Below are 8,109 nucleotides of genomic sequence, written 5' to 3' on the forward strand. Positions count from 1 at the left end.
ATCTAGTAACCACATAATAAATGATTAGCAAATCAGTGTGGGATTTTCTTCAACTGACTCATACATGCATAAAGTCTAATAAGTTCATATGACATAAAGGCTTACAGTGAAAAGTAAATTTCCTCCTCCATCCCATCTAAATCTTTCCACATTCCCTCCCTGGACAAGGTAAGTGTTACAGTTTAGACAGTATTCTAGAGAGAGAGTCCATTTTGTATGGTATTTTTCATACATTCTATCTACAACTTTGTTATCAATTAGCAATATATTCCGGAGAAGGCAATGGCACCCCAGTCCAGTACTTTGCCTGGAAAATCCCATGGATGGAGGAGCCTGGTAGGCTGCAGTCCATGGGGTCGCTAAGAGTCAGACACGACTGAGTGACTTCCCTTTCACTTTTCACTTTCATGCATTGGAGAAGGAAATGGCAACCCACTCCAGTGTTCTTGCCTGGAGAATCCCAGGGACGGGGGAGCCCAGTGGCTGCCGTCTATGGGATCACACAGAGTCGGACACGACTGAAGTGACTTAGCAGCAGCAATATATTCTGAGACTATTCTATTTTTAAAATACAAAAGTGGTTCAGTTTAAGATATTGATAATAATGATTCTCCACTGCTGATTTTAAACATTTAAGTATAGGAAAAATCCTCCATCTTCCACAATAATAGAATTTTTTTCTAGACAAAGTTATCCAGATTTAAAATATACTCATTCTCCAATCTCTCTGAGGCTGCTTGTCCTCACGGTTAATTTCTGGCCAGTATGATGAAGCAAATGAAAATTTTTGAATTTTGATCTTCAAAGGAAGAAACTTTTCCTCCTTCCCTGCTTTCCCTGGTTGCTCCCAAACCATGAACGTGGTCTTAGGTTCCTCGGTCCATGCCAACAAGGGCAACATCCCAGGGAGAGCAGAGAGGAAAGGTCCCGGGGACCTGGATGCCTGGACAACCTCGTGCTGCAGGGCCGCCCTAAGGTTAAGGTGTTAGCCGCTCAGTCGTGTCTGACTTTGCAAGCCCGTGGACTGTACCCTTCCAGTCTCCTCTGTCCATGGAATTCTCCAGGCAAGAATACTGGAGTGGTTGCCATGTCCATCTCCAGGGGATCTTCCCAACTCAGAGATTGAACCCGAGTCTTCTGCACAGGGGGGTGGACTCTACCATGTGACACCAGGGAAGCCCAAGCAGCCCTGCAGCCACGCTAGCAGCCCTGGATCTCCCTGCCTCACTGTTCTGGGAGACCCACATCAGCTTCCTTCCTGTGAGACCAGTGTTACTTGGGTTCTGCTGCACAGAGTGAATTAATACATATTGGGAGAACAGGATTCCCAGAGTGTGAGTTCATGATGGTCTGTTGTGAGATGAGCAGAGATGTATTTACAGTGTCACCCCTGGCTCCCAGGACATTACTGTGAGCTGGAGCAAGGGAGAGCTGGGCTGGGGGTGGGGGTCAGCACAGGGAGCCTGGAGATGTTACCTTCCTCATCTTCCCAGCCGTGGGGTCTGACAGGGGAGGGTTTGGTCACCAGGTATCCATGTAGGGGTGTTTGTCTCTTCACTTTCCTTCCTGTCCTCTTTACAGACAGTTTCCTTCACATTCCAGACAGGATGAGAATCTCTGCTGGTGGTCTCTTCCTCCTTGTCCTCCTGTCTGAGGGCAGGGCCTGCGGAGGCTGAGACCTAGAGGAGGAACTTCTCAGGTAGGACAGGAATGCAGGTCACTCATCCTCCTCGTGGAATCTCTGCTTCCCCAGCCTGGCCTGGACAGCCAGTCTTGAGACAGCTGAATCCCCAGTATAAGTGAGGCATATGGGGAAAATAAAATAATGTGCATCCATGGGGCCCTCGTATCTTTTCCCCCATAATCCCAAAATGTACATTTATTAATCTCCTAATTGTTACCAGAGAGTCACTAGTCCAGCTGATGTTCCAAAAGTGAGTATTATACAGGGACATGCCTACCAGAGGAGGGAACACTGGGAGCACCTTAGATCTGCCAACCACAGGATGACTTTGGGATCATCTGGCTTCTCATAGAACTGAGGGTAGGAATGCAGAGACTTAAATAAGTAGAGAGTTCAAGTCCAAGGATTTGGAACTCACTCCGCAGATATCCGGATCAAAATTATGTTCCAAAAATACTAGTGCAATCTTCCAGGTTATTTGGAATTAAAAGAGAGAACTTTGTAGGTAGAAACATAAAGGTAGGAAATGAAAAGAAAGTAGCCAGGCTGAGAGTTACAGTTGTCTCATTATCACTGGCGACTATGGTTCTGCAAGACCCACAGTGGTGAGTTAACTGCTATATGATGTGATCACCACGCTTGCATCCTGTAAATCTTTGAGGATGACATTAACTTCTTTCATTATCCCCAGGACACAATATTGCTTTTAATACTCTGTCTTGGCTGAGCTTTGAAGGCTTTTCCAGGGTCTTCCACTAAACCTTTCTTACTTTTACTCCACACACACACCCACACAAAAATCAACATGCGGTTCTTGCCAACTCTAAATATGTCTATAGCCGTGACTCTAGGTGGAGAAATTGCCACCAAGAGAATGTGTAGATACAGAGAAGCTGTGAGATATATATGGCCCTAAGACAGGATGCACATTATTTTGTGTTCCCCATATGCCTCACTTATACTGGGGATTCGTGATTGCAGGCAGGTATCAGGGTCAAATCTGACTTGTATCCATAGACCTAGAAGGATCTAGATGTTCCCTTTCATCAGTGAGTGAAATAAGAAAAATGGCCATTGGTTCCCACATGGAATGGTGTGGGGAATTACTGTTGAACACAACTGCTCCGTATTGCAGGGTATGTCCTCAGGGTACTTAGGTTTGCTTAGGTTCAGGAAGTGAGTTCTGGGTGTGAGAATTGTCTCAGGTCTGGAAAGTAGATAAAGGATGATAACTTTCTACTAGGCAGCTAACCTCAGCCTTCAACTCATTCATTTTGATCTATTAATATAATACTAAGAAACACTCTTGTTGCCTGTCCATCTTCCTTGCCTCTAGAAACATCACAATCTATTAACCATTTCCACAAACCCCTTACAGTTAGAATATCCTGCTTCTATCCTGACATTGTTGGTTAGTTCATAAATTTGGTCCTTGTTCCTGCCTTGCTGTCACCTCTTCCCCTGCTTTCTGGGATCCTATTATCCCCACTGTTGCTGTAGTCCTATCTCCTAGATCAGCTCTGCCTACACAGGACAGCGAGGTTAATACTGCTCACTTGTTCATTGCCTATTGTCTGATAAACACTTTCCTTCTGGAAATAGTTACCTGAGCTTTTTTTTTTTTTTTCCCTCCCAGTTTTGTGTTTATACCAGCATGCCTACTTCTCTGAGTTTTTTCATGACTTTCTGTACAATTGCCATGGTGGTCCAGGCATCAGTGCTTCATTTAACGTGAGCCATAGCACTTGTTCTGGCAGAGGGGCTTGAAGTGAAGCTATGAACCATTCTGTGTAGGGCTACCCAAGATGGATGGGTCACTGTGGAGAGTTCTGACAAAATGTGATCCACTGGAGGAGGGAACGGCAAACCACCCCAGTGTACTGCCATGAGAACCTCATGAACTGTATTAAAAGACAAAAAGGTATGACAATGAAAGATGAGTCCCCCAGGTTGGAAGGTGTCCAATATACTACAGGGGAAGAGCGGAGACCTACTAAGAGCCCTGAAAGAGTGAAGCGGCTGGGCCGAAGCCGAAGTGATGCTCAGTTGTGGATGTGTCAGGGGATGAAAATAAAATCTGATGCTGCAAAGGACAGTATTGCATAGGAACCTGGAATATCAGGTCTATGAATCAAGGTAAATTGGACATGGTCAAGCAGGGGATGGTAAGAATAAACATCAACATCTTAGGAATCAGTGAACTTAAATGGATGGGAATGGGCAAATTTAATTCAAATGACCATTATATCTACTACTGTGGGCAAGAATCCCATAGAAGTAATAGAGTAGCTCTCATTATCAACAAAAGAGTCTGAAATGCAGTAATTGGGAGCAACCTCAAAAATGACAGAATGATCTCAGTTCATTTCCAAGGCAAGCCATTCAACATCATGGTAATCCAAGTCTATGCCCCTACTGTTGATGCTGAAGAACCTGATGTTGATCAGTTCTATAAAGACTTAGAAGACATCCTAGAACTAACACCAAAAAAAAAAAAAATGTATTCATCATTGGGCATTGGAATGCAAAAGTAGGAAGTCAAGGGTCACCTGGAGTAACAGGCAGGTTTGGCCTTGGAGTAGAAAATGAACCAGGACGAAGGCTAACTGAATTCTACCAAGAGAATGCACTGGTCATAGCAAACACCTTTCCTTTAATAACACAAGAGACGACTTTACACATGGACATCACCAAATGGTCAAACTGAAATCAGATTATATTCCTTGTAGTTGAAGATGGAGAAGCTGTATACAGTCAGCAAAAACAAGACCTGGAGCTGACTGTGGTTCAGATAATCAGCTTCTTATAGCAAAATTCAGGCTTAAGCCACAGAAAGCGGGGAAATCCACTAGGACAGTCAGATATGACTTAAATCAAATCCCCTATAAATATGCAGTGGAGGTGATGAATAGATTCAAGGGATTAGATCTCGTAAACAGTGTTCCTGAAGAACTATGGACAGAGGTCTGTAATACTGTACAGGAGCAGTGAACAAACCCATCTCAAGGAAAAAGAAAAGCAAGAAGGCAAATGGTTATCTGAGGATTCTTTATAAATAGTTGAAGAAAGAAGTGAAAAGCAAGGGAGAAAGGGAAAGATACACAAAACTAAATGCAGAGTCCCAAAGAATAACAAGGACAGACAAGAAGGCCTTCTTCGATGAACAACGCTTACAAATAGAGGAAAACAACAGAAGGGGAAAGACTAGAGATCTCTTCAGGAAAATTGGAAATATCAAGGGAACATTTTCCCAAAGATGGGTACAATAAAAGAGAGAAATGGCTGAGTCCTATTAGAAGGAGAAGAGACCAAAAAGAGATGGAAAGTATACATGGAAGAACTGTGCAAAAAAGAACTGGATATCCATGATAATGTGGTCAGTCACCCAGAGCCAGACATTCTGGAGTGTGAAGTCAAGCAGGCCTTAGGAATCACTGTTGTTAATAAAACTAGTGGATGCAATGGAATTCCAGTAGGGCTATTCATAACCCTAAAAGATGATGCTCTCAAGTGTTGCACTCAATATGTCAGCAAATCTGGGAGACCCAGCTCTGGCCACAGGACTGGAAGAGGTCAATTCTCATCCCACTTCCCAAGAAGGGCAGTACTAAAGAATGTCCAAACCGTCGGACAGTTGCACTCATCTCCCATGCAGATGTTCAGGCTGAATTTAGAAAAGGCAGAGGAACCAGAGGTCAAAGTGCCAACATCCATTGGATCATAGAAAAAGCAAGAGAATTTCAGATAAACATCTACTTTTGCTTCATTGACAATGCTAAAGCCTTTGACTGTGTGGACACAACAAACTGTGGAAATTTCTCAAAGAGATGGGAATATCAGACCACCTTACTTGCCTCCTGCAAAACCTGTATGGAGGCCAAAAAGCAACAGCTAGAACTGGACATGGAGCAACACACTGATGCCAAATCAGGAAAGGAGTACACCAAGGCTGTATATTGTCACCCTGCTTATTTAACTTATATGCAGAGTACATCATGTGAAATTCCAGGCTGGATGAAGCACAAGCTGGAATTAAAATTGCAGGGAGAAATATCAATAACCTCGGATATGCAGATGACATCACCCTTATAGCAGAAAGCGAAGAGGAACTAAAGAGCCTCGTGATGAAGGTGAAAGAAGAGTTAAAAAGCTGATTTAAAACTCAACATTCAAAAAACTAAGATTATGGCATGTGGTCCCATCACTTCATGGCAAACAGATGGGGAAACAATAGACATAGTGACAGACTTTATTTTCTTGGGCTCCAAAATCACTGCAGATGGTGACTGCAGCCATGAAATTAAAAGATATTTGCTACTTGGAAGAAAAGCTATGACCAACCTAGACAGCATATTCAAAAGCAGAGACATTACTTTGCCAACAAAGGTCTGTCTAGTCAAAGCTATGGTTTTTCCAGTAATCATGTGGGGATGTGAAAGTTGGACCATAAAGAAGGCTGAGTGCCACAGAATTGATACTTTCAAACTGTGGTGTTGGAGAAGACTCTTGAGAGTCTCTTGGGCTGTAAGGAGATCAAACCAGTCAATCCTAAAGGAAATCAACCCTGAATATTTATTGGAAGGACTGATGCTAAAGCTGAAGCTCCAATACTTTGGCCACCTGATACAAAGAGCCAACTCATTAGACAAGACCCTGATGCTGGGCAAGATTGAAGGCAGGAGGAAAAGCAGATGACAGAGGATGAGATGGTTGAATGGCATCACTGACTCAATGGATATGAGTTTGAGCAAGCTCCGGGAGATGGTGAAGGACAGGGAAGAACAGCACTAGCCTGCTGTAGTCCATGGGGTTGCAAAGAGTCAGACACGACTGAGCAACTGAACAGCAATCCACGCTAGTAAGATCATCTTTAAAATCTTGAATGCTAGGCCTCAGAATAATGCAGACCAAGAACTTCCAGATGTCCAAGCTGGGTTTAGAAAAGGCAGAGGAACCCGACATCAAATTGCCAACATTCACTGTATTACAGAGAAAACAAGGGAATTTCAGAAAAACATCTACCTCTGTTTCATCGACTACCCTAAAGCCTTTGACTGTGTGGATCATGACAAACTGCGGAAAGCTCTGTTGTCACCTTGTCATACTCTCTCAATCCTGAGCCACTCTGTTGTTCTACACAGCATTCTAATTGTTGCTTCTTGACCCACAGACAGGTTTCTAAGGAGACAGATAAGTTGGTCTGGTACTCCCATCTCTTTAAGAGCTTTCCACAGAAAGATTTCCTCTTCTTGGGCTCAAAAATCACTGCAGATCGTGACTGCATCCATAAAATCAGAGTATGATCGCCTCTTGGCAGGAAAGCTATGACAATGTGTTGAAAAGCAGAGACATCACTCTGCCAACAAAGGTCTGTATAGTCAAGTTATGGTCTTCCCAGTGGTCATGTGTGGGTGTGAGAGGTAGAGCACCAGAGGATTGATGCTTTTGAACTGTGGTGCTGCAGAAGACTCCTCAGAGTCCCTTGAACAGCAGAGAGATCAAACAGTCAATCTTAAAGGAAGTCAACTCTGAATACTCATTGGAAGGACAGATGCTGAAGCTGACGTTTCAGTATTTTGGTCACCTTCTGTGAACAACTGACTCATTGGAAAAGTCCCTGATGTAGGGAAAGATTGAGGGCAGAAGGAGAAGAGGGCCTCAGAGGATGAGATGGCAGAATGGAATCACTGATGCAATGGACATGAACCTGGGCAGACTCCATTAGATGGTGAGGGCCAGGGAGGCCTGGCATGCTGCAGGCCATGGGGTCACAAAGAGTCAGACACGACTAGGTGACTGAGCAACAACAACACAGCATTTTTTAGAAAAACTTCAGGTGAAAGTCGCTCAGTTGTGTCCGACTCTTTGCAACCCCATGGAGTATACAGCCCATGGAATTCTCCAGGCCAGAATACAGGAGTGTGTAGCCATTCCTTTCTCCAGGGGATCTTCCCAGCAATATTGAAATATAATTCACCTACTGAAAAGAATCAACTATAGCGTATTCACAGAGAGGTTGAGCATTGTCACAATCAATTTTGAAAGGTTTTTAACACCCAGAAGCGTTTTTAGAATATTGTTATCCAGGTACCAACTTCCCAGGTGGCTCAATGGTAAAGAATCTGCCTACAGTGCAAGAGAATCAGGAGACATGGGTTCAGTCCCTGTGTTGGGAAGATCCCTTGAAGAAGGAAATGGCAACTGATTCCAGTATACTTGCCTGGAAAATTCCATGGACAGAGGAGCCTCGCAGGCTACAGTCCAAGAGGTCCCAGAGTTGGACATGAACGAGCAACTGAGCATGCATTGAGGTACCAATTTATTCCTGGGCAGTCAGCCCCTATTTCCCTTCAACATTTCCCTCATCTCTAGACAAACATTAAGCTACTTTCTGTCTAAGGGATTTGCTTATAAATCCTATTAAT

Source organism: Bison bison, unplaced genomic scaffold, assembly GCF_000754665.1.
Source record: "Bison bison bison isolate TAMUID 2011002044 unplaced genomic scaffold, Bison_UMD1.0 scf7180017864260, whole genome shotgun sequence".
Classification (NCBI taxonomy): domain Eukaryota; kingdom Metazoa; phylum Chordata; class Mammalia; order Artiodactyla; family Bovidae; genus Bison; species Bison bison.